The following is a 23844-nucleotide window of genomic DNA, read 5'->3' as shown; positions in this document are numbered from 1 at the left end:
ACAACTGATACGAAAAGACCTGAAGAGTTCAAGGAAAAGAGTAGCCAATAGCAGTACCAGAAATATATCCTAAATTTGCAATGCTCTCTGAAAGAGCCAGAAAACAAATTTCTGCCAGCAATCTCCTTCTTTGGCAACAAAGGTCAAAGAAAGTCTTACCTAGTACTGTCCATATATTTTTATTTGATTTCATTCCTGGTGCACAGGGTATACATCTTTCAAAACATGTATTTTATCAGGAAGTGATGGTTATACACCTCAGATTGTTTTGTCTTATGAACCTGCACTAAGATGGCATAAGATGGCGTTAAGACCAGAGAAACCCAGAGTGTCTTTTCTAAATAGTTCAGTTGTGGGTTGGATTTGGGTTTGGTTTTTGTTGGGTTCTTTTGGTGTTGTTGTTTTTGGTTTTGTTTTTTTTTTTAACTAATACCTAGAAATATATTCATACATCTCAGATGTTATAGTATGCAAACTATACATGCTCACAAATTTGGGTGATAAAGAATCTCCCTTTAATGCAACATACTCACAGTTAAGCAAATGTAACCTTAACCATGCACCATATTTACACTTTTATAGCATATTAGATTGGACCTAATATCTAGGCAGAGGACTCTAGCAGGGGTGCATTGTTATCTGAAAAGTAATTTGCAATATCAGATTAAGCTAATCTACACCTTTTCCCAGGTGACAGCTGGGAGTTGCTGGCTCTGGTATGAAAGTGTTTACTCAGTCAGGGACTTGAGAATTAATCACAACTTACTTAGCAAATAATATTTCAGCTGGATAAGGTCTTCCCAGAATTCATGGCACTAATGGGGCCATAAGGTAAGAGATGACACTCTGTGGTTGGGTTTTAGCAGCGATCAGCCCTGTGGTAGTAGAGTGAACTTAGATCAACTTAAACTTCTGGTAAACTTGACCATAAGAAAAAAAGCAAAACTCCAGTCCAAAGGAGATTAATTGGGTGTACAGTGAGTGGGTTTGGATGACTAAGAAAATGGTTTTTTTGTTTTGATTCATCTTTACTTAGATGAGAGACAAATATTGCATCACATGCTGTTAGGACTTAATACCAGGCAATCGGAAATACGAAGTTCAATGTTATTTACATTTGTTTTCTCTCCCCCTACTCCAAAATATGTTCTGGTCTTCACACTCATTAAATAGTCAATTACAGAATGGGTTTTGGTTTATTAAAATGAAAAAGAAACTTCTCCCTTTATTCTTTACAAAAAATCCTATTAAAATTTTAGGATTTGCCCAACTCACTATTATTGGGTATACCTCAATATCATCAACATCATCACTGCATTGACTCTCAAGTTGATTTATTGCTCCAGTAAAATGAGAGAAGAGAGGTATTCACCATCATTATTCATGAGATACAGGATGCATTCTCTCCCCCACTGTAGCAGCCTATTTCGGACATGAAGTACCTGATATGCATGTAAAATTAATCATTTTGCCCTGAGATGCAGAGCCCAGAGTTAGTCAAAGCTCTGTATAGTGTTCCAAAACCAAATGGTAAATTCCACTCAGGCAAAATTCCCTAAGTGGGAATAAAATTATTTCACAGTTATCTCCTAAGGCATATATTTTACAAGGAAATAAAACAAAGATGGTAAAACAGCTTCCCCTGGACTGATGCCAGCAGTCTGGAAGAGAATCTCTTGGTGTGTTTTGGATATGGATAGGAAATCTTTAATGTAATTAGAGAGAAAATTATTACCCAGAAATGTTCCAGAGAGAAGGTTAGTAGAAACAGCTTGGAAAACATTTTCTTGGGTTTTATAGAAGATGTCTTCATTATAGTCACTGAAATAAGAAAAAGGATTCTGTTTAGACTTGATTTTATTAAGAAATAAGACATTTCCAAGCTTGTTGTAGAAAACAATCTTGGATTGTGAAGTAAAATGTTATTTCTGTCCAAGTAAAATCAAAAAATTAAAACATAGGTCTACAGCTAAGACTTTTTTGAATAACCAAGTGTTCACAAGTCAAAGAAACTTCATAGTAAAATCAAACAGATGAAGGCACGCAAAAACCCTTGAAAGTGGTTTTTCTTCATATCAAAGGACCTAACATGATCCAGAGTCTGTATTCCTCAATGAATGAAAGCCTTGCACAAAAATCTACCTGGTCTACTGGAATATTTAGGAAAAAAAAATCTGAGAATAAGAAGGATATTAAAAATAAGAAGAGAATCAAAAAAGAGCACAGACATCTATATATTGAATGCTAAGTCAGACAAAATTTGCTATGGTAATAACCAAAAATAATCAAGGTGAATTCAGCTGTCTGAAGGAGGGCAAGGAGAAAATTTGTCCAGCCATATAAATAAATTACTATAGAACAGGGACATAAGAATACTGAAAAGGTAAAGTACAATATAGTGTTGGTGTAGTCCAAAGCTAAATATACTTTGGTTAGCTTCCAAGACTGATGATGTAGAAAACTAATGCAAAACAAAACCAGATAATGAGAATGCATATTTAAAACTAGAAATTGTCACAACTGCAGAGGAGAAAAAGCATACAGAACATAGGGCAGGTAGTGAGATAATTTGCTCTGAATCAGTACTGAATTTGTAAATCCCACAGCAAGTATTTTAGCAAATCCCTCTGCATAACTGAAGGTAGCAAATAAGTTATCTATATTTAGGAAAGTGATGTGAGCAATTTCAGTCTAAACTCCAACACAGCAAGCTGGAGAACAGACTTGGAAGGAAGGAATGATTAAAAACTTAGAGGTAGCCGAGGTGAAATGTTAACATATTTTGCTAAGGAGACTTCTTAAGAAATTGACCTGGAAGCCTTCTTTGATGGTCTTTGGCCAAACTAAGTGAAGTAGATCTCATTTATCTGGATTTTAGTAAATGTTTAATGTTCTTCTGTAAATATGTAAACATTAGTTAGGCTGGAAAATGTGGAGATTAAAAAAGGAACCATAAGGAATACATTCTAAGTATCACAGTATGTGATTTGTTTTAATTACTTGTTCTTCATTTATGGTATAGTCTGTTAAAAGAGTAAGTGGGGTATAACACCTGGGAAGAGCAGAGGCTTGTCCCTTCTCTTGGAGGCAAATAGAAATGCCTGAAGGTCAGCAGCTTTGAGAGACTGCTGTGAGTTATAGGCCAAGGAATGAGAGACAAAATGACAAGGCTGGGAGCTGGAGCTCAGGCTAAGAAACTCAAATGTTCCTGTAAGGACAGGAGAGGACAGACAAGTGACAGAGGGGACAGAAAGAGTTTCCAGTCAGCCAGAAATGACTGGGCAATCTGCTGCAACTCAGATGTCATTGAGCTAACTGAGGGTAAACACAAAAGAAAAGAGCTTTCCATACAGACCAAGTGGGCACCATGTAAATACCAGGTGGCACTTTTTTACTAATGTCCCTTGCCTAGGTGCATTACATTTTCTCTGTTTTGGGAGTTAATTATTCATATTCTAATTAAAGCTGATTTTTTGAGTTCAAAATTTTGGGGCAGTTTGCAATGACTAGGTCTTAGCTAACTGATTTCAAAGATGTAGCTGACTCAGGGTCTTGTCAAGCCAGGCAAGAGAATGGCATAAAACAGTAAATGAAAATGGGTAGGCTGAAGGGAGAGGTTTTTTGGCAGAAAAGAGGTAACCAGTGCAGTTCATCAGGATTCATTGTTTACATTAGTGACTATAAAACACTACAGTCCCTCCTCATGAAATCCATTGCTGTCACAACACTGAAAGTATCATCAAGGCAAGGAAGGTTGAAGTCTCATACATAGAGAAAGACATAATTAAAGGAGTAGAAAACATAAAGTAATCAAATAGTATAAAACTAAGTAGCAATATCAGTTCTGAATACATAGGAAAAACCACATTAAGTTAGAACCTCTTCATGTTGAAACAATAGAGAAAGATACTGTGTTTTGGAACTCAAGGTTAACTCAGTAACCCATATGATGTGACCAGAGTACTGTAAAAGTGACTCCATGATGGTGTGCTTTCTAGTAGAACAGTAGAACTGCTAATATGTCTCATTGTACAGGGCATTACTAAACACTTGCCAACAATACAGACAACTTGTCTGACCCTCTGTATTAAACAATCATAGAATCATAGAGTGGCTTGGGTTGGAAAGGACATAAAAGATCATCTCATTCCAATCCTCCTGCCATGGGCAGGAACATCTCCTATTAGACCAGGTTGCTCAATGCCCCATCCAACCTGACCTTGCAAAGAAAATATGACCTCAAACAACAAGAGAGAAGGAGGAAGAACAGAGGGCTGAGCTTCTATACTTTGTGAGACGAATCAAAGCAAGCTTGGTAAATTGAAGCCTGAGAGGGCAATCTATTCCTTTCTGTAAATATGGGAGTCAAGTAAATGATAAGCATTACAAAAAAATTCTGCCAAGGGAAAAGCGCAAGTCAGAAGTGAGAGTTATGTCCAGAGAGTTCCCACTAACACATTCACAGAAATCAGAAGGTTTCTAACAGAGCAAAAAAATGTAACTTGTCTTCACTTAAATTGTTTCAGCATCCTCCCTGTCTTACTGTAGGAAATAACTTGAAATTATGCAGCAGGTGCTAAATTATATGTATATGAAAGCCTGAGGAAAGCAAAAGTGCCTTGGCTTGGTAGTATAATTTTCCAAAATATCAGCAAAATTGAAGAAAAATGGCAAACAAAAAGACTCCATAATAGCAATGAAAATGACAATTTGGAAAAGAAATACAGTTAAATTTTCATACCTCTCTTTTCTCAGGTGTTTTCTCATTGTTTTTGCTTTAATGAGAACATTATCTATGACCACTCCTGTTAGGTATCAGATATAATATTAAGTGCAGTTATAAAATTCTGTAGTTTGCCACTTATTTCATTCTCAGGTTCTTGATCAGCATAACATTCCCATGTTCATGTCCTCCAAAGGCAAGACACATTCCTCAGCTGGGTTTTGGCTGGCAGTTGGAAGTATACTTGAAAAAAAAACTGATATGAAAAATCAGTGCTTTTACTGCATGCATGAGAGAGTGAGGAAGAGAATTTACCACGTGAAACAGGAGGTTGTCAAGCTGCTTAATCAACTACTACAAAGTCCTGAGATATTATGAAGAGGGAACTATAAGAAAAATTATCCCAAATGGCCAGGACTGCTATTTAATGCTGAAATAAGAGATTAGTTACTATCTTGAGCATGTCTACATTTCATTGCACTTTAAAATATGCCTTGTAAATTCCACATACAGCATCATGGCCTAACTGTATTCAATTAAAAAATGGTGTTTTATCATCTTTGAGCTGTCAGACCCAAATCTGCAGAGTCAAACAGTACCACAAGCTTCACCTAAATTATGGATTGTAAAACAAACTATGATTGATTCCCTAATTTCCATTTTAATGGCACTACAAATGGTAATATTTACACTCTTTTTGGCATTATACCTCGTTTTGGCACCACAGAGACTGATAAATAGCATTTTATGTCCATTACCAAGGACATAGATTGTTTACAATTTACTTATTCTCGACAGTTTAGATTTACATGTACTGGATAGAGAATAAATTTATCTTAAACCTAATATTTGTTTTCTACAGGAGTTCCATCTCCAGAGTTGTACTTGGATCATGAAAGTAAATAACCAAGGAAGAAAAAGTAGATGACATCTTTAGGGGGCCAATCCTGTTGTTTGCTGCAGCAGAAACAGCACCAAATCCTACAAGAGGAGATTAATATATAAAATAGGAAATAGAAGAAAACAACGATCTTCTGTTGTTAATGTTTACTTCTGAATGTCTATTTTTACTACCTTGTGGAGACAGAGGATCCAAAACAGGTATTGGGACACAGAACAAAAGGCCAACACTTCTGAATTTTTTAATTAGTGATACTGACTTTGATCTAAGTTTTCAAGACAGCTCTTTTACAAAGTCAGTGAGTAAATTAAATATTATATAAGCCAGAGATTGTGATGGTGAAGAAAGGAGGATTCAATGGCAAGGACTCTTCCAAGGGTGTTCCTTGTCAAACAGAGAACTCAGCCTAGCACAACCAATTATGCAATTCCAGGAATTGCTTTAATATCCCTTGTGCTCTAGGTAATAAAGGTTCATAGATTCATAGCATATGCTGAGCTGGAAGGGCCCCATCAGGACAATTCAGTCCAACTCCTGGCCCTGCACAGGACACCCCAAGAGTCACACCTTGTGCCTGAGAGCATTGTCCAAACGCTTCTTGAACTCTGTCAGGCTGGTGCTGTGGCCATTTTCCTGGGGAGCCTGTTCCAGTCCCCAACCACCCTGTGGGTGAAAAACCTTTTTCTAATATCCAACCTAAACCTCCCTGACAGAACTTCAGCCCATTCCCTTGGGTCCTGTCACTGGTCACCAGAGAGAAAAGCTCAGTGTCTGCCCCTCCTCCTCGTGAGGACATTGAAGACTGCAGTGAGGTCTCCTCTCAGTCTCCTCCGGGCTGAACAAGCCAAATGACCACAGCTACTACTCATATGGCTTCCCCTCAAGGGGAACCCTCATGGCCCTTGTCTGGATGTTCTCTGACAGTTTAATCTCTTTCTTATATTGTGGCACCCAAACCTGCCCCCAGCCCTCGAGGTGGGGCCGCCCCAGTGCAGAGCAGAGTGGGACAATCCCCTCCCTTGCCCAGCTGGCCATGCTGTGCCTGATGCACCCCAGGACACAGTTGGCCCTTCTGGCTGCCAGGGCACTGTTGATTCAAATGCAACTTTCCATGCACCAAGACCCCCAGGTCCCTTTCCACAGTGCTGCTCTCCAACCTCTCCTTCTCCAGTCGGTGTACACAACAACAGCTGCCCTGTCCCAGGTGTAGAATCCAGCACTTACCCTTGCAAAAAGGTTAAAATAAGTAGCTGAGCACCATGCTAAAGATGATTATTCACATAACAAAAACAAACAAAGAAAAAACAAACAAAAACCCCAAACAAACAAACAATCAAAGGCAAAATCTTTTTTTTTTCCATTTTTTCTAATCACCTCTATTACTATAAGGATGCAAAAGCTTAAGGGCGACTCAAATGGAAGTGAAAACCTTCTAGGCTAATATTTTTGTTTCTTTGTGCATTGGGTTTTTTTAATTAGCCTCCCTAAAACCTGGTCATGTCTCACTGAAAGACACTCTCTGTGTGACATGATCTTCATGGTTAATGCCTTTTTCTTTTTCTGTATTTTCTCAGGGAAGGGGACCACAAATGGTCCTAAGAGCAGTCATTTCCCAGTATTTATCCACAGGAATTATTAGTTTCATTTTATACTTTAAAATGTCTTTGACTTAGAATTAAAATGGAGAAAAGACATTCAAACAATTGGTTCTTCATGTAAAGTTTTAATAAGAATTTAATAAGAGTCCCTGAAATCGTTAGGAAACAAATAAAGACAATTCTAGCTACAATATGAAAATCCCTTGCATTCCTTTGACTACCGAGCAAAGAAACACCCTCAGGTTTATTGAACAGCCAGTAACACAGAGGGTTTCCTATATTGCTGCATGACTGAAACTTCAGAACATCTGTAAGGGAGAAAATAAAATGATAACTAAAGATAAAAATGTGCCTGTTACCTAGAACCAGTATACTATACATAGGGTATTCAAAATGGAGAACAAGAACAACTGTCAGCTTGTATGCTGAAGCACTGCACAGACACCTGTTAATCTTCACAGCACCTGCCAGACAAGAGGGCAAATAACAGCTATCATTATTTGATGGATGAGAGAAATTGAGTCTCAGGTTGCTGAAGACTGTGTGAAGAGCAGGAGACAGAGTGGTGTAGACTAAGGACCAGAAGACCTATGTGCCCTATTGTGCCCCATAAGAAGCCCATAAAATAGACAGCAGTCAGGCTTTAATAGCACTGACAGTGAGTGGTTCTGCTGTATGTGCTGTAACTGGACTCTCATATTATTTAGCTTCCACAGCAACCCCTGCAGGACCTTTCAAAATGGACCTTGTTGAGGAAAGTGTTTGGGAATGCCTGTAGGCTGATCCAAAATCCTTTAGAGTATACGCTGCCTGAAGTCTGCCTTCAGCTAATCCATCAAACCCGTTATTTTCCCATGCAAAAGAAACATGTGCATTGCCAGTAGGGTTGATCAAACCTAGGCAAGTGTGACATCCAATTTTTACCTGTCCTCTCAAATCACAGTATGTTAAAGCTGACACAACTGCACTAGTGGGCTGCCAAAGAGCACAGCCTGCCCACACTTGGGCAGCTGAACTCAGCTGCATGTTTTCAGCTATTTGGCTCAAGCAACGTTGCTTTCAGTCTCCTGGCTACCACCAGCCTGAGACTTGTACGGCTTTGTGTGGAAGACAATGTTGTGCTATGCTCTGGTATTGCTACTGAGGCATGGCTTCAGAGACTTCACCCCACTGAGTCGTAGGAAGAGTAAATTTTTTAAAAAGACAACAAACAAAAAACCCAAACCCAAAAATATTCCCCCCAAACTCACCAAAACAAACAGGTTATTTTCTCCTCTGTAAAGGTAATCAGAGGTAAAAAATACCAGTTTTCTGAAACAAAGGAAAATTATGAGTTCTCTTAAGGTTACTGAAGTAGGAACCCTCATAAGCGGTTGGACTAGATGATCTCCAGAAGTTCCTTCCAAACCTAACTCTTCTCTGATCCTGTGGAAGAAACCAGTATGCAGATTTACACAATGTTTTCACTGCCCAATTCCTTGTGAAGAATGCTTTGCCTTGCAGGCCTGACTGCCCTGCTGATAGTAAGGGAGAGAAAAAAGCAAATGAGAATAAAACAACAATGAAAAAATTGGAATGGCCTATTAATTTAGGAAACCTATAAAAGTTGTCATCTTTTCGGAATCATTGGACAGAGATGATTTGGTCAAATTCTTATTTTTATGATTGTTTTTAAAGCATCACTTGCATCTAGTGTAGGCTTCCCAACACTTGCTTTGTCTAAATTCATTACTATGGATGAGGTGCTGCTCTGTGAGTATTGTCATAAATGCATATAAAGCTTGAAGTATCGGTATGGAGCACTTGGCTTTATTGTTTTGGCTTTGCTCAGTGTTATCTAACTACTCTAAAGTGCTGGACCTTGGCAGGTTTGCCACAATTGTTTATCACTGAAGTATACAACACTACTTTAAACTTCTCTGCTTTCAGCATATTCACATTTCTGGGATTTCTAAAATACTATAATTCAATTGAAAATGGGATTTTATTGTTCAGAACAGACAGAATTTACCTCACATGAAACACAGTAATTTGTACAAGTCTGCGAGTGTCAGATTTTTGTGATTCTTTTTTTCTTTTTTTTTTCAACATTGTACATTGCTGTTTTTAGGGAACAGAGTTAGGAAGCTATGTACTGGGCAACATGCTTCTCAGGTGCCATATTAGAAATAGTTGTGTTTGTGTTTGAAAACATTGCATTAATCTATCTGTTCCTACCTGTACAAACTAGCAGCAAGTATCAGCACCATGGGCTGGCTGGTTTTTGTAGTATATGACTTCTCCAGAACAGAGCAGCTGCTTTTTCTTGGTTTTGTTACATGCAAATTTTGAGCCTCTACTGCACTGATCTGCAGTGGTGTATAACCCATGTACATCCCTTACCTGCTCTTGTTTTCATCTGAGACACTGCTCTGAACCATTTAATACATCTTTGCACCAAATAGGTAGTCTAAAGTAAATTCCTTTGGGAACCAATTTTGAGGAAGGGAGCCCACCACACCACATATTTTCTTTCTGCAGGCAGCTCCCTGCTGAGGGCAGCAGTCCTGCCCACCTCGGGGCACTTTGGGGTGCAGCCTCCCCGCCTGCTCTGCTGGTGGGACAGACGGATGACATCTGCAGCAAGTCAGCACGGGGACCATGAGAGGAGGGTGGTAGCATTCCTTTCTGCTGTCCTGGGGATCAAGGAGCTGCACAGAATAATAGAAACAGGATGCAATCCAGATATAAAAAGAGGCAGTAACATCCAGAATCTCTTACCTGCCAGTTCTGAGACTGCAAAGTGTGAAGGAGGGACATATATCCCCCAGGATATAATCAGTAAGGGTGCACATGTCAAAAGGTGGTTAAAATCAGCATAAACGTTTTCCTTTTCCATTTCTTATATTGAAACTTGTTCCTTAAACAATGAAAATTTCCATTTTCTACAGTTTGAGGAAATGCATTGCAAAAATTGACCTGCCCATGGGAGAAACTCTCTGCCATTAGTGGTTTTTTTTCTTTGATTTTCATTAACTGCAGTTCATAAAAAGTATCAAAAATAAAAAATTTCTCATGGTAACTTTAGCAAAAACATATGGAACATGTACCACTGTACTTTGGACAGACAACCAAGACATTGCACATTCCATCACTGTTATTCAGTGAATATGATTCAGAAAATCAGGGGAAGTGAGCTTTTCTGTTTTTCTGAGTAATTTCTGTCTTGGAAGCTGGCTTTTCTGCTTCTTCATCAAACAGTAAAACTCTGAAAATAACCAGATAATTTGCTTTCTATCACACCTCAGTACCCAGTGAGAGTTCCCACTGGGCCTACCATATCTTAATTTAAAATTGAAAAGCTCTCTCGTTTACCCATAATTTACATTGTAACGTGTGTGAAAAGCTTGAAATCCCAGAGGGCAATGCCATATCTCCTGTCAGTTTGGATAGTTCTCACAGATCTTGTGAGTCTCTGGGATTTTACACTGCAGGCCTGAAGGCAAACAGAACAAAAAAAACTTTTTTAAAAAGGGAGAAAAAAAGAAAACAGAGAAATCTCATTGTGTCTGCAACATAGGAACAGCAATGTCTGTTGTATAGGATTTTTGGATTTTTATTGACACCATGTAGACACATCAGACTTTGGATAAGCCTTCCTCTGCCCAGCACCAGAAAAGTCCCTCTATGGGAAATTTGAGTAATACTAGAGAGGCATTGCATGTGTACCAGAACAAAGAATTTAAATGGTCTCTACTATCTCGCTTCTGCACTTTGGCAGATCAACAACAGAACTAACACCTTAAAATGACAAGTAGATGGAGTTTTAGATCTTCATCTTCCCCATTCTCCACACAATTTTATGATAAGTGAAGCCAAAGTGACAATAATGGAGATGGAAGAGAAAAACTGCCATGTCACTGTTAACAGTTCAGCTTCTCCCCTACTTCTTCATCCACATGGTTCAGAGGTGAAATGCAGTAACCACTTTTCTAACACAGTTAAGTCTATTCCATCTTTCTCCTCTATCTTTAGACGTTTCAAAAGCCGTGCTCATCAGGTCCTGGTGAAAACGGCTTGTCTTACAGGAATACATGCACTTAGAAGGCAGTTTTCAGGCCACCAGAAGATTTTAAACAGCATTTAGGCACAGGAATCTACAGGATGCTGAGGTGAGAAGTTGACAGGGCTTGTTGCCAGAGAAGTATATATCTCAGGAGTTCTGCACAGGACAGTAATTGGTCCTGCATCATTCAATATTTTCGTTGTTGGTCTGGAGTCATATAGGAAATAATTGCTGATACCGAGTACTGATGCTGAACAGCACTGGGGAAGTGGTCATTAAAGATGAAGAAAGGAAGACTCATATGCAGTGATGTGAATCATTTAGCAAGATATATCCCTGAAATGAAACATTTTTGACACAGAAAAAAGAATGGAGATCCTGTATGCAACTGCTTCATGTTTGCTTTTAATTTTTATGTAACTAATTTTGCATTGAAAAAATTGCTTCTTTCAATATAAACTCTCCATGAACTTGGTCCAGTTTCTCCAAATATTTGCAACCAAACAAATGGATATGAGGGAATGGTGTTATTACCATTCCTTTTTATCCACTGGCTTAGATACTTGCTCACTGCTTGAGAGACCAGGGATCAAACCTTTCTGCCTGAAGGGATCTGAACTCACATCTGCCACACACCAATAAAATACTAGCAGTCTGTTTGTGCTGCTATGCTCAGTGTAAACTATTTAAAATTCATTGAACCATCATATGAAAGAGTGAATTATTTCACTATGTAGCTTGATCTGCTGGTCACTGTCATAGGATGTTGGGCATTTTGACTCCAATTCCTGCTCCAGTGAATCTTTTAATATTAATATAAAACATCATATGACCAGCAAGACAGAGGAAGGACACCTCAGTATAGAATGATGCTATTTATACCAGCATGGTATGTATTTAGGGAAGCTTCTTGAGATACACTTGTTCAAATCTGCTCAAGTATAACAGAGAAATGAACATGAGCCTTTGGTCTTGCTGAGAATTTTGCTAACCCTTAGAAATTGGATAAAAGAAATCAATGACTAAATTATCATTAGTTCTACCTCCTCATTTTATTATTTGTCCTTTAAGTGTCTGAAAATCAAATATTCTGTTCATGTCCAATGTAATGCTTCAGTAAACACAAGACTATTTTTCACTTGTTTTCTAATTTGGCAAAGACAAAACAAACCAAAAAAGAAAATTTGTTTGAACTAAATTAATTTTTATTGATTGCTTTATCCAGCTGGTGAAGAAAAAACAAATGTTCAGTGATCTTTAATTGGATCCATTTTAGGGTGTAAGATTCTTAGCACTGGATTCAATCGTCACCTGAAAATTTTATCAAGCCTTTAATGTGCACTTACTGAAGTCTGAATAATTGCTTTGGTGGTGACTGAAAACTTATTATGTGATTTTAATTACTGACAATAAATCTATGTTCCCTGAAGCTATAACTGTGCAAATTTCTATTTAGTATTTAGTGCCCATTTCCTTTTTTTTTTTTTTTTTTTTTTTGGGTAAAGGAAAATTGACTAGCATGAGTTTTTCTTCTACTGGTAAAAATACATATATTTCATTGTGGGGTTTACTTTGATTTACCTTACATAAGCAAGAAGAGTACCTAAGAGCAGTGCATTACTCAATATCAGTTTAAGGAATAACCTGTGGCAATAGCTCTGTATTTGCTTGTTCAAAGCTTTGTTTTGAGCAAGCAGTTTCACTGGCTGGGTGGCTTCTTGCACAGTTGATTTTTGCAACTAAATAGTGTAATATCAAAAGGAAGTTGCTCACTGTGACCTATCTGGGCAGGGGGAGGTAGGGAGATAAATAGTTTTTTTCAGTTTTAGATTCTGAAAAGCTTATCACCTTTACCAATTAGTCATCTAGAAATGAGGATGTTGCCAGGAAAAGGATGGGAAGGCTGGAAGTCATCATAAATCTCTCTGACAAAGTGATATGTGCTGTATGACTGTAAAGTAAATGTAAATGGAAAACAGTCTTAGATTTTTCTCAGTTCTACTTCAAGTCAGTCTGCTGTAAATGAAATCAGAGCCCAAGATAACCCAACTCTTTCCCTACGCCATACCCTTGTTGCCACTTATTCTTTCACCCCTGTATTCTGCAACCACTTTCACAAGTACCTGACTGAATTCAGTGTGACCACTCTCGCCTAAATTCCCTGCTTTTGTAATCCCCAGCTAAAACAGGATGAGGAGATCATACAAGTAACTCCCTTTGCAGTACTATCTCACTGCCTTGAAATAACATATCCAAATCTTCTGTCTAAGCTGATTTCTGGTAGTTATTTGACATGTTCATTTTTCTTAAGATTATGTAGCATTTAGACCTACCAAGCAATTCATTTAATCTGAGCAAGCTTCACTGTTCTCACTGTAGTTAATGAGGGATAGTAGCAGTAAAAAAGTCTTTCCACTTGGACACTTTCTCTGGGCTATGATCATAAAGAGGATCTAGCTGATTTGCTTAGACCTTTCAATAACCAGTACTAGTTGAGCTGAATTTCATATGGCATCTGAATTAATTATGCTTATTTCTTATCAGAATTATGGTTTAGAAATTTTACTGCTCTTCAGGCTTCATGATCTGGCCATTTTTATGTTCCTATGTATTCATGAAAATATTTCACTAATACCTGGCATGGCTACATTTAAAATGATGTGCAGCACAAAACATTTGATTGTATGGATAAGGATAATTTAAACAATTCCAAAGGCCATAACTTATTCTTTCTCTCCAGTGGATTACTTGTGTAGTAATGAATGAATAAATGATAGAAGGAACACAAGGATGTTTAATTTTTCCATACTGGGGAATCTCTATTGTCAGTTTGATATGTCTTGCACCTTTGTTTATATCAAATCAACATATAAAATCTGTTGAAAGGTGAAAATAGATCGAAGGCCACTTTGGCTTAGGAGTCTCATCAACATCATCATCTTCATTTCGTTATAGAGAAGACTTTGACGAGCAGGAAAATGCGAAGTCCTATTAAGAGTTTTGAGGAGTTTTGAAGTGTTGCAAAAGGCAGTCCTGGAATCACTAAGATTCATCCCTTGTCAGTACTATTTTCCCTTTCCAAAGAATGATTACTTAAAAACCCTTCTATCGTAAAAGTTGCAGTTACTGAGGTTCCTTTCTTGTGAGCAGCAGAAGAGAAAGAAAATTATGAAGAATCAAGATAAATATGCAGGAAACTATTCTTCAGATTCTGATCTTTCTGTATTAATGGGCAACTTTTTAGAGGATACTTTATATACTGTATTGGCATATAGTTTTTCATTTGTACTTTTACTGGCTGTAACTTCACAGTTTTTCCAGTTTCACCTCACTGACTTTTCATTTCCAGCTCTTGCAGCTGAGCTTATTTGAGAGTAAGAGAGGAGGAAAGAGAAAAGACAGTGTAGAAAGAAATCAGCCTGTGAGAAAGTGCAGGAACATAATCTGAAAATATGATCCAAACTGTCACCATGATTAATATTTCTGGCCTTCCTCTCATCTTCTACTCATGAAAGCTCCTTTTGCCTGTGGTCTTGGAACTAGGAATATCACTTATTCTTGATTTTCCTCTACCTCCAGGTCTTTTCCCCTTTTGCTCCATCCTTCCAAAATTTTGCTCGTTCCTTTTCGCTCTTATACTCTCCCCCTTTCCCTTTCCGTTACCCACAGGCTATCCTGGTAAATTTGTTCTTCAACACCATCATCCAAGAGGAAGGTGGATTGAGTTAACCACTCACTATCAGCAGACTCCCTGCTCAGCTCAGCAGAGCTCAGATGAAGACTTCCCTGCTTATGCACAAACCCCACACACTTTCCCAGACACCATTTCTGCAGAAAGTTGACCCTGAAAGTCTCACCCTGCACTGAGTGAATGTACTCTCATCAACCAAAATACACTCAAGACTAAACACAAAGCTGAACAGAGACTTGTGGGGTTAAATCTAATTTCTCTAATTTCTATCTAACTAATTCTACTTTGGTGAATAAGGAAGATGATAGAGAAAGAAAGATTCCAATCAAATGTAAGTAATTTGCAGATCTGCTCTACAGATAAAACCCAAATGAGTTTTATGGAAAAACAATAGCAAAGTTCAGACCTGCTCTAATCACAGTACAAGAATATAGAATAGTTTGAGGGAATATTTACTAAAGTAAATTTTTAATTTTGGTTGGTTGTAACCAACCAAATTTAATTTTAGAATGATATAGGAGAGCTTGGACATAAAGGAAACTCAGCTGATTATTGCATTCCAAACAGCAGAGTGAAGAAAGGCATCTGAAGGATTTACTTTTTAAATTTACTACTTTTCATTTTCTTAAGTTATTTCAATATTTAAAGCATGAAACTCAGCAATATGCCAGACTGTCCTCCATCAGCAGTTGTACCCTAATATAATTTCTGATCAAGCACGCTGAAACACAGCTAAAAATGTGAATGATCCAAAAATTTCATCTACTTGCATCCATAATTAGTAGGTTAGGAATAAATGTCTTAAAATAATTCAACCTATAGCTAGATATAAACATTTATCAGAATTGAGTATTGCTACCAATCACTACAGGGGACTAAGAAAAAGAAAGGTGGAACAACATACCTAAAGGACAGAAATGATGATAAAAATAAACTTCTGTTGGTACTGTGTGCTTCACACAATCAATTTTTGCTTCGTCTCCAGGGAATTTTCTTCTTGAAAAATCTGAAGTGTAGCAAGTGCTAGGTTATGTTCTGCAGCTGAATCACCTGTCTCACCAATTCATCACATCTGGAAGACTGTTACACAGTTCATATCAGTTATTTGCTTGCTAAAGTAGCTAAACCCCAAGTTTTTACTTGAAGGGATTACCTACAGATGTTCCCTCTGATACAAAACCCGTATGTGTTCCCCAGGAGCCATCTCATCACTTAAACACGGCTGTATCGAAAGCTGTGCAGTGAAACCCAAGTGCTCAGCAGTAGACTGTCACATCATTCTGGCTGGAAAAAATGCTACCAGCTGTGCTGAATAAGACTGAAACTGAATACTAGGTAGTAGAAGAAAACAGGAATAGCTTTTTCCTTTTTTGTTGGGTTGGGTTTTTTTTTTGGGGGGGGGGGTTGTTTGTTTTTCTTTTTTTCCTAGAAGTCCAGCCAAAATAAATTTCTTAGATCTCTCTATATTAAAGAGCTTTCCTTGACACTAGAACAACAAATAACAGGACTGATTCCATAATGTACTATTTTTCTTGTGTTCCAGGAAGATACTCTATTCCGTGAAATCATGGCACAGTTCATCCAGCACATCCATCTGTCTCCATACTTCGGTGACCAAGTCGGGACACTGAACTTAGCTCTAGCTGGCATCCTCTGACAGGGTGGGAGCCAGCAGAAGATGCCCCATTGTCTGCAGAGCCATTTCTGTTTCAGACTTTTAAGTCAGGAGGAGAAAATTAGGGATAGGATTCTATTTGAATAGTTCATGTCTTGACTTTCTGTATGGCTTCAGTTAGGTCCGGATGAGAGGAAGCAGAGAAGCTGTTTTCCAACCCTCCTCACATAACTGTCCAAATTCTTGCCTAGTTAATGGAGAAAAAGTTTAGCTACAGAAAGTCCAGTCTGCCTTGTTGACATGGTGCTTAGGGACATGGTTTTGTGGTGGAGCTAAGTGTTAGGTTTATGGTTGGCCTTGATTATCTTAAAGATCAATTCCATCCTAAATGAATATGTGATTCTATGAAAAGGATCTCCCTTCTCCAATGAGTTACACAACAGAAGAGAGCAAGTCCTTTTGCTTAGATTTGCAGACTACCACTCTCACTAAGAGTACAAGTAATTAAAATGGAAATACTAGATACCTTCATCTGCCCATTTCAAGGGCTCTGTTACAAAGGTAAATGGAAAAGGGAAAAGGGGATGATAGTAGCACTTGAAAGACATATTACTTGAAGTCTCTCCAAGGAAAAAATATCTTCAGTCAGTCTGAGGAAAATTGTGTCCATGTGTTTCCAGCTCCACATGAACATCTTCCCCTCTGAGGCACAGGTTACTCAGGGTGAAAGCAATCATTCCCTGCATCCCTCAAGAGGCAGGGAGGATCACATGCCATGACAGCAAAATTCCAGAGAGGGGAGGGACACAAACTCTGTCCTAGGGAAAGTGTATATGGTTACAGAACGTTAATAATTTTTTTAGGGAAAAAACCAAACCTTTTTTATAAGTAAGAATAATCTTTGTAAAGGAAGGAAAATCCTCCTTTCAGCTTCCCCATCCCTCTCCAGTTGAGTCTTAAACTAGCATTGATTTACCTCTTAGCTGGCCTCCCTTTGTCCTGACATTGCCAGGTTTTTCAGTATACATAAAAAGATGAGAGAAATATGTAAAGTGTAGGAAAAAGGAACTTCAGCCTGTAAAATCTGCCTGGAAGAAACAGCCTTGAAACAAACTTCAGGGAAGTAGAAGAGTACCTGTGGTATATCCAGGCTAGGGCAGAGGAAAGAAGTTGTGAATGGTTTGCTTCACACTAGTGCTGACACCTCTGGCCAAAATAGATCTGAAGGGGGGCCTCTTTTTTAGCAGGTTACCCATCTTTTCACTTTGAGTATGCAGCCTCATGCATGTTTGGTTATAAATGGATGCCCATGTTTGTATCTTCTATTCTAGGCCTCTTGACTGGTTATTCGAAATGAATGTGTTCGTGGTTGTCATAACTACTGGAAGCAAAATATCCACTGACACCAAAAATCTTTTAGAACTTACAGAGCAGGAAATCGCAGCACTTCACACTTTCTCACTAAACCACAATGAATGAAAAAGTAATAGTCCTTTAAATATGTGCAAAAACCAAGTGTGCACACTACAGAAGTGAAAACTCTCTCCATTAATATGATATTCAATTTTCTCTCTCCTTTGGTTAGCTGAAATTACCATCCACTTGGCTTTCCTGTTGAGATAAATAATAATCCTGGTGTTCACCAGTTATTCACCAATGCAATGTTAAGGGAGACCTGCAGGCCAAAGAAAACTGGAAAAAAGCCTCTCTTTCTGTGAAGAAAAAAGAAGAAAAGAGTCTAAATGGCCCTAAATAGAACTAAAAAGAATTTACAAGAGAAGAAGCTTTTGAGCTGCTTTTATTCAGCATGCCAAGACAATTGGGAACTGTAAGTTTCAGCTGCCCTTGGATTACAGCCCTTGGCTCTGCTGCCATGCAAGAAGATGAGGTAGTCTTATGCCAGTAAGGTTAAAAATGTCAGTTCAATTACTTGTGCCTTAATGATTTCTGATCCATGATCTATAGGCCTAAAATGCTCCATACTGCATGTTTCTTCCCCTATCCTTTGCTTTCTCCTCAGGGGCTGGTTACTTGGGGGCTGGAGGGGGAAGAGGGGGGAATTATACAGATAGGCTGGCAGATGAAAAGATGAAAACTTAAGGGGCATGAAAACAAATCACGGTGGTCTTATCAAGCCATGTCCATGTTTTTCCTTTGGAAAACATGAATCCCACATAACATGTAAACAGAGAAGTGAAGCCAATGAATTAAAATTGCACAGAATATATTAATATTCTGGTCTGAAGACAGCAAAGGCACATGTGAATGCACATGGGTTTCGGATTAAATGCAACAGAAAATCAAGGAACAAGGACATTTCAAGAACTTCCAGGTTTGAAATGTTCATCCAAACTTTCCCAAACTCTTCAGTCCCATGCACATTCCGCTCTTGGATGCTGTGAAAAAAAAGCACACCTTAGATGATGTGCTTTTTTCTGAGAAGGTTATGAGATCTGCTTTTCCTTCCATATACAGATGGTGGAAATACTGGTCATTCCTATCCTGGCAAACCAAATCCAGAAGAGTGCCATCACCTTTCTTGCTTCTTTAATACGATGATGAAGGGTCCCCATAAAGGTTTCTTCTGCCACTTAGATTATAGCTTTACTACCATAACCTAAATCCAGATTCTGTTAATCTGACATCATGCTTCTTTCTCTTATCTGCCAATCAGTAAACGTCTTAATACACCCCCAGATTTTTTAATCATGCTCTTTTGTCAATATCATGCAGTAAGTATTCTTACTAAGTTAGGGTGACTGTTCCTCACTGAATAATGTGAGCAGATGAGATACTTGAGGTATCAAGCAGCTTGTATCTACTGGGTTCTAGAAGATGAACTTTTCAGTTCCTTCCAGTAAAGAAGAGTTGTATTTCAGCTTGTTCATCGGAAAACAAATACTCCAACCAGTAGCTGAGTAAAACAATAGTTGAGCAAAACTAGTTTGCCAGTAGCTTAATAAAATACTTATGCTCCCACAGTAATGATAAATCCAGATTTGTCTCTATTGCCTATGTGAGAAGTGCTTGGGAACAAAACATTGAGGGGCAGACCTGGCTGAACAGAGTATTTCATCCAGCATGAATTAGTAGATTTCTGTATTTCTCACTTTTTTTGGCAAGGAAAAAAAGGATTTATTTTCTCTATTCAATTAGAATGGAATTCTTCACTTTCTCTTCTCCATTTAAATGCAAAAAATTCACATGGAAGGTATTATTTAATGGGATTATAATTTTAAATAAAGAACTTTTTTAAAAAAATACCCAGGGGTAAGAAATACCAGTCAGGCATAAGTTAAGTCCTGTACAAGCACATCTGGGGGAAGGGGAAGGAACATAGTCTGTGAGGACTTGAAGTGAGGATTTGAAGAAGCTATGAGCAGCATAAGACTGAAGTGAGGTGGTGTGGGATTGTGTACATTCCTGAGCATTGTGTAAATAGTCTGAGAAAGGACAGAAATGGCATAAGATTCTGAAGAAGGAGCAGTTACCAAAAGCAGATGTAAGGAAGAACCAAGATAAAGACATAAATGTTTTCAATGGGTTGATGACTTTATTACAGACACTAATTTGTGTTTTGGTAGAATAAGATGGCCACCCATTTCAATATTTTCAATGTGTGTGAACATAACCTTGTAACATTTAGCTATGACAAATAGCTACTTTCCTCACATTATACATTGCCATTTGCTAATTCAACACAAAAGGCAGGTTCTTTAATTTTTTAAAACATATTCCATATCAGTTATTTTATTATTTATCACAAACTGTAAGATCCTCTTCTGAAGTACCACTGTTTAATTGATACTCCAAAAGCCATATCAGCCTATTGACTCTCGTAGTATTCCCATGTGAAATTTTCAGGAAGAACAATTCATCTGCTGAGATACTGTATGAGACAGATGATCACACAAATGACCAGAGTTAGAAAATAATTCTCAGTTAAACTTTGCCCTGAATGCAATTCTTCTTCTTAAGTCTCTTCTGATTTCCTTTCATCCCCCAGCTTTACGAGACACTCGAGCAGTATGATTATGTGTACTGATGTACAGTTTTAAAGCTCAGCGGAGTCATGGGACTCTAGCTGAAGTGGGCATTGGATCAGGATTCACATGGGTCAGCATAACATCACCAAGGGATTCTTTACTTATATTCAGACTCCTACCTCGTGATCTGCCAAGAGAAGTGAAGAATAGCACTTATGGGGTAAAGCTTTCCCTGCTAAGGAGATTAATACTTCTGTAGACCATGGTGCTAATAACAGCAAGGTTGTGCATTCAGTCCCTGTATGAGTTATTTACTTAAGAGCTGGACTTGATGATTCTTGTGGGTCCCTTCCATCTCAAAATATTCTGTGAATCTGTTGAGACTTTATTTTTAATGGATGGGGTACGTCTAATCCATCATAAATAACATGGAGCAAACGTCCTTACAACACTCAGTTAACAGTCTTTCCCCTCTGTTGCAAAGGTTTGTTGTATGCCTCTGTCCCAAAGTGGAGATGGAACATATCCAAAGCTCTTAATGGTGCTGGAAAGGCTCTGGGACTGACTGGTGGGCCGCACACAGTAGCTGTGCGTAAAAGAGGGTGTAGGCTGACAGCTATAGGAATGGCATCTGATAAGCCATAAATGTTTCTATTCTTTCTTGTTTTCAAATTGTTCCTTAGTCTCAAGATGGTTGTATGCTCTTGCTTCTGGGAGTGCATGATGCTCTCTGTCAACTGTAAAACTGGCCCAACTTGCTGCCCTCAAAGAACGGGCAGTCCAAACAGATAAAAAGGAGGTAAAGTTCCTGGCCAGAAATCACCAGAAGGCTGGTCACAGGATTCACATTGTCTCAATCCTACACCACTGCCCAATACATTGTACAGCTTTGTCTTTCAACATTTATGCTCCCAAATCTTCAACATTTAAAAAAAAATGCTGTTCAGCCAACAAATTACCAAAGTGCAGGCTGCACGATCCTTAGTGCCTTTACATACACTTCCCTCTAGTGTTAAAAGGTAGCAACTCAACATGGTCCCTGGAGCTATGAGCTTGCCTTTGATTGTCACATTTACGGTGAATATCAGATTGCCTCTGCAGTAAAATAACATCAAAATAAATAGTGCCTTAAGTGTCTGAGGAAAAAAAAGATTTTGTCATTTTCTGTCCTTCCAGAGATACTGCAAGTCATGAGAAAAATCACAAAGTCAAGGTAAAAGATTCAGAGCCATAACATATTCATTAAATTCTGTCAGGCATTTGTGCTCTACTACAGCTGTGTGTTAATACTGGTCCTGACTTTCAATCATTACCTAAGACAGCACTGCTGATATGAAGAGTATTCCAAAGTAGAATATGTTTTTGTCTGGATGTGTGAAAGGACATACCGAAAAGTAATTCCCTTCAGCATAATAACTTTGGCAAGCTAAATTCAGAGGGCACACTTTGCAAGTCTTTTATTCTAGCCATGATCAAGGAGGTCACTGACTTTATTAAGCCATATAGTGTTTTAAAATTTGAAATACTGTGGGATAGTCATGCTAAACTATAAACATGAAGAAAAAAATCCTTGTTAGCCAGATTACACGTTTAGAGAAACTTGAATATTGTGCATAGAGCAATTAAGCTAAAGGAGCATCCATCTAAAAGAAGACAAATCTTCTAGTGGGTTAGCAAAATTCATTCAACAAGACCAAAACTTTCACAATATATATTAAGAAAGAAGTCTTTGTGCCTGAACAAGTGGGTATATTTTGGCTGGTCACTTCCTAAAGCCATTTCTACTTGGGAACCATATTTCAATTAACTAACATGGGAAAGGTATCACCTTAGCTACTCTAAACACTATCTTGATGCAGCTTGTCCTATCTTTTTATGTACTAATAAAAAAGAAAAAAACGTTCTAGATAAACCCTTTAAAAACTGTCCATGGGTGCCTTTGTAAGCAATATGAGGGATCCTGAAATTCGCCATAGTAACATCAGTATGAATTTTCCAGTGTTCTCTTGCTTCTTTCTAAATAATCTTTTCAGCTCCTATTTGGGTCCCACATCGTCTTGCATCCCTGCAGATGAAGGTGCTGATGCAAATGAACGCAAACTGCTACTGTTCTGATTAGCTGGTGCTTGCTCCAGTTACCTCATAAACGCCCAAAGGAGACCAAAAGCACAAGAGATTTAGCTTCCCTATTCACAGGGCTGTGCTATGTTATATTCCGGAACCTGCACACAACAGATGACTAACACAGTCACAGAAAATGTCTTCTGGGATTCATTTAATTAATAAATCTATGGCCCTGCGATTCTCCCTGCTCAGATGTGCTTGATGCAGCTTTAACATTTTGGGAAGTCACTTACATACCATTTATTTGGTTCACAGTTCCAGTTGGGCAATGAAACACACAGGATCAGGTCTCATGTTTAGATTATTTACCTTTTGAAAAGCTGAAATAGAAAACAGCTTAACATGGATGTTCTAAAGAAAGACTGACCAACCTTTCTTGGACTGCTAAGTTCTTGCAAAAAATTTAATTCAGAAAAACTGAATCTGCTAGGATTGAATTAAGTAAATAATTTTGTCTATAAAAATGAGAGAAGGGAGTTGAAATACTCCTTTTTAAGGATTCCTGAGTTAAATATGTTGACACCAACATGCATCACAGTCGGATTCCTTTAAAAAAAAAAAGCCAAAAGCTGAAACCGTGTTATCTCCCTGTCACTTTTCCAGGTTTTTCCTTTGATCTCAGAGCCAAAATGCAATCCAGAGCTGTAACTACACAGCTCCTCCTGTTTCTCACTTTCCTCTTTTTATGTGGCCCTCTACACTTCTTTTGGTATCTCCAAACAGGTAGTCTGCAGTTTTTGTTTGTGTGAATTAAAAAATAAAAAATTCTCTTGAATTCTGCAATTGCAGAATGCTGCTTAGAGAAAGGTGGCAGAACTAGAAAGACTTGTAAGAGACATTTATACTTTCATATGCATATTTATACATGAAAGTGGAAAGGAAGTAGTTGACTAATGTAGGAGTTGAATGAACATGAAGATGTTCCCTTCTCAGCCACTTTTATGAATGATGTCTAAAAATGATGCTATCATTTAATAGTTCTGTCTCCTTATGCAAATTGTGTGGCATTTTACTTCTTGAGTAATTATCTTCAGGGAGGTATAACTTAAAATAAAACACTCAGCAATATGACCCAAAGAAAACTTAGTGACCCACTGCATATACACATTAACAGTCTGCCAAGAAAACTCCCATTGGTAAATCTCCTGCAGAGTTGAAGTC

This window comes from Corvus kubaryi, unplaced genomic scaffold (genome assembly GCF_017639235.1).
Source record: "Corvus kubaryi isolate FWS band 111438036 unplaced genomic scaffold, C.kubaryi_AGA036_p1.0 137, whole genome shotgun sequence".
Lineage (NCBI taxonomy): Eukaryota > Metazoa > Chordata > Aves > Passeriformes > Corvidae > Corvus > Corvus kubaryi.
The sequence above is the reverse complement of the archived record's forward strand: the minus strand, read 5'-3'. Positions refer to the sequence as shown.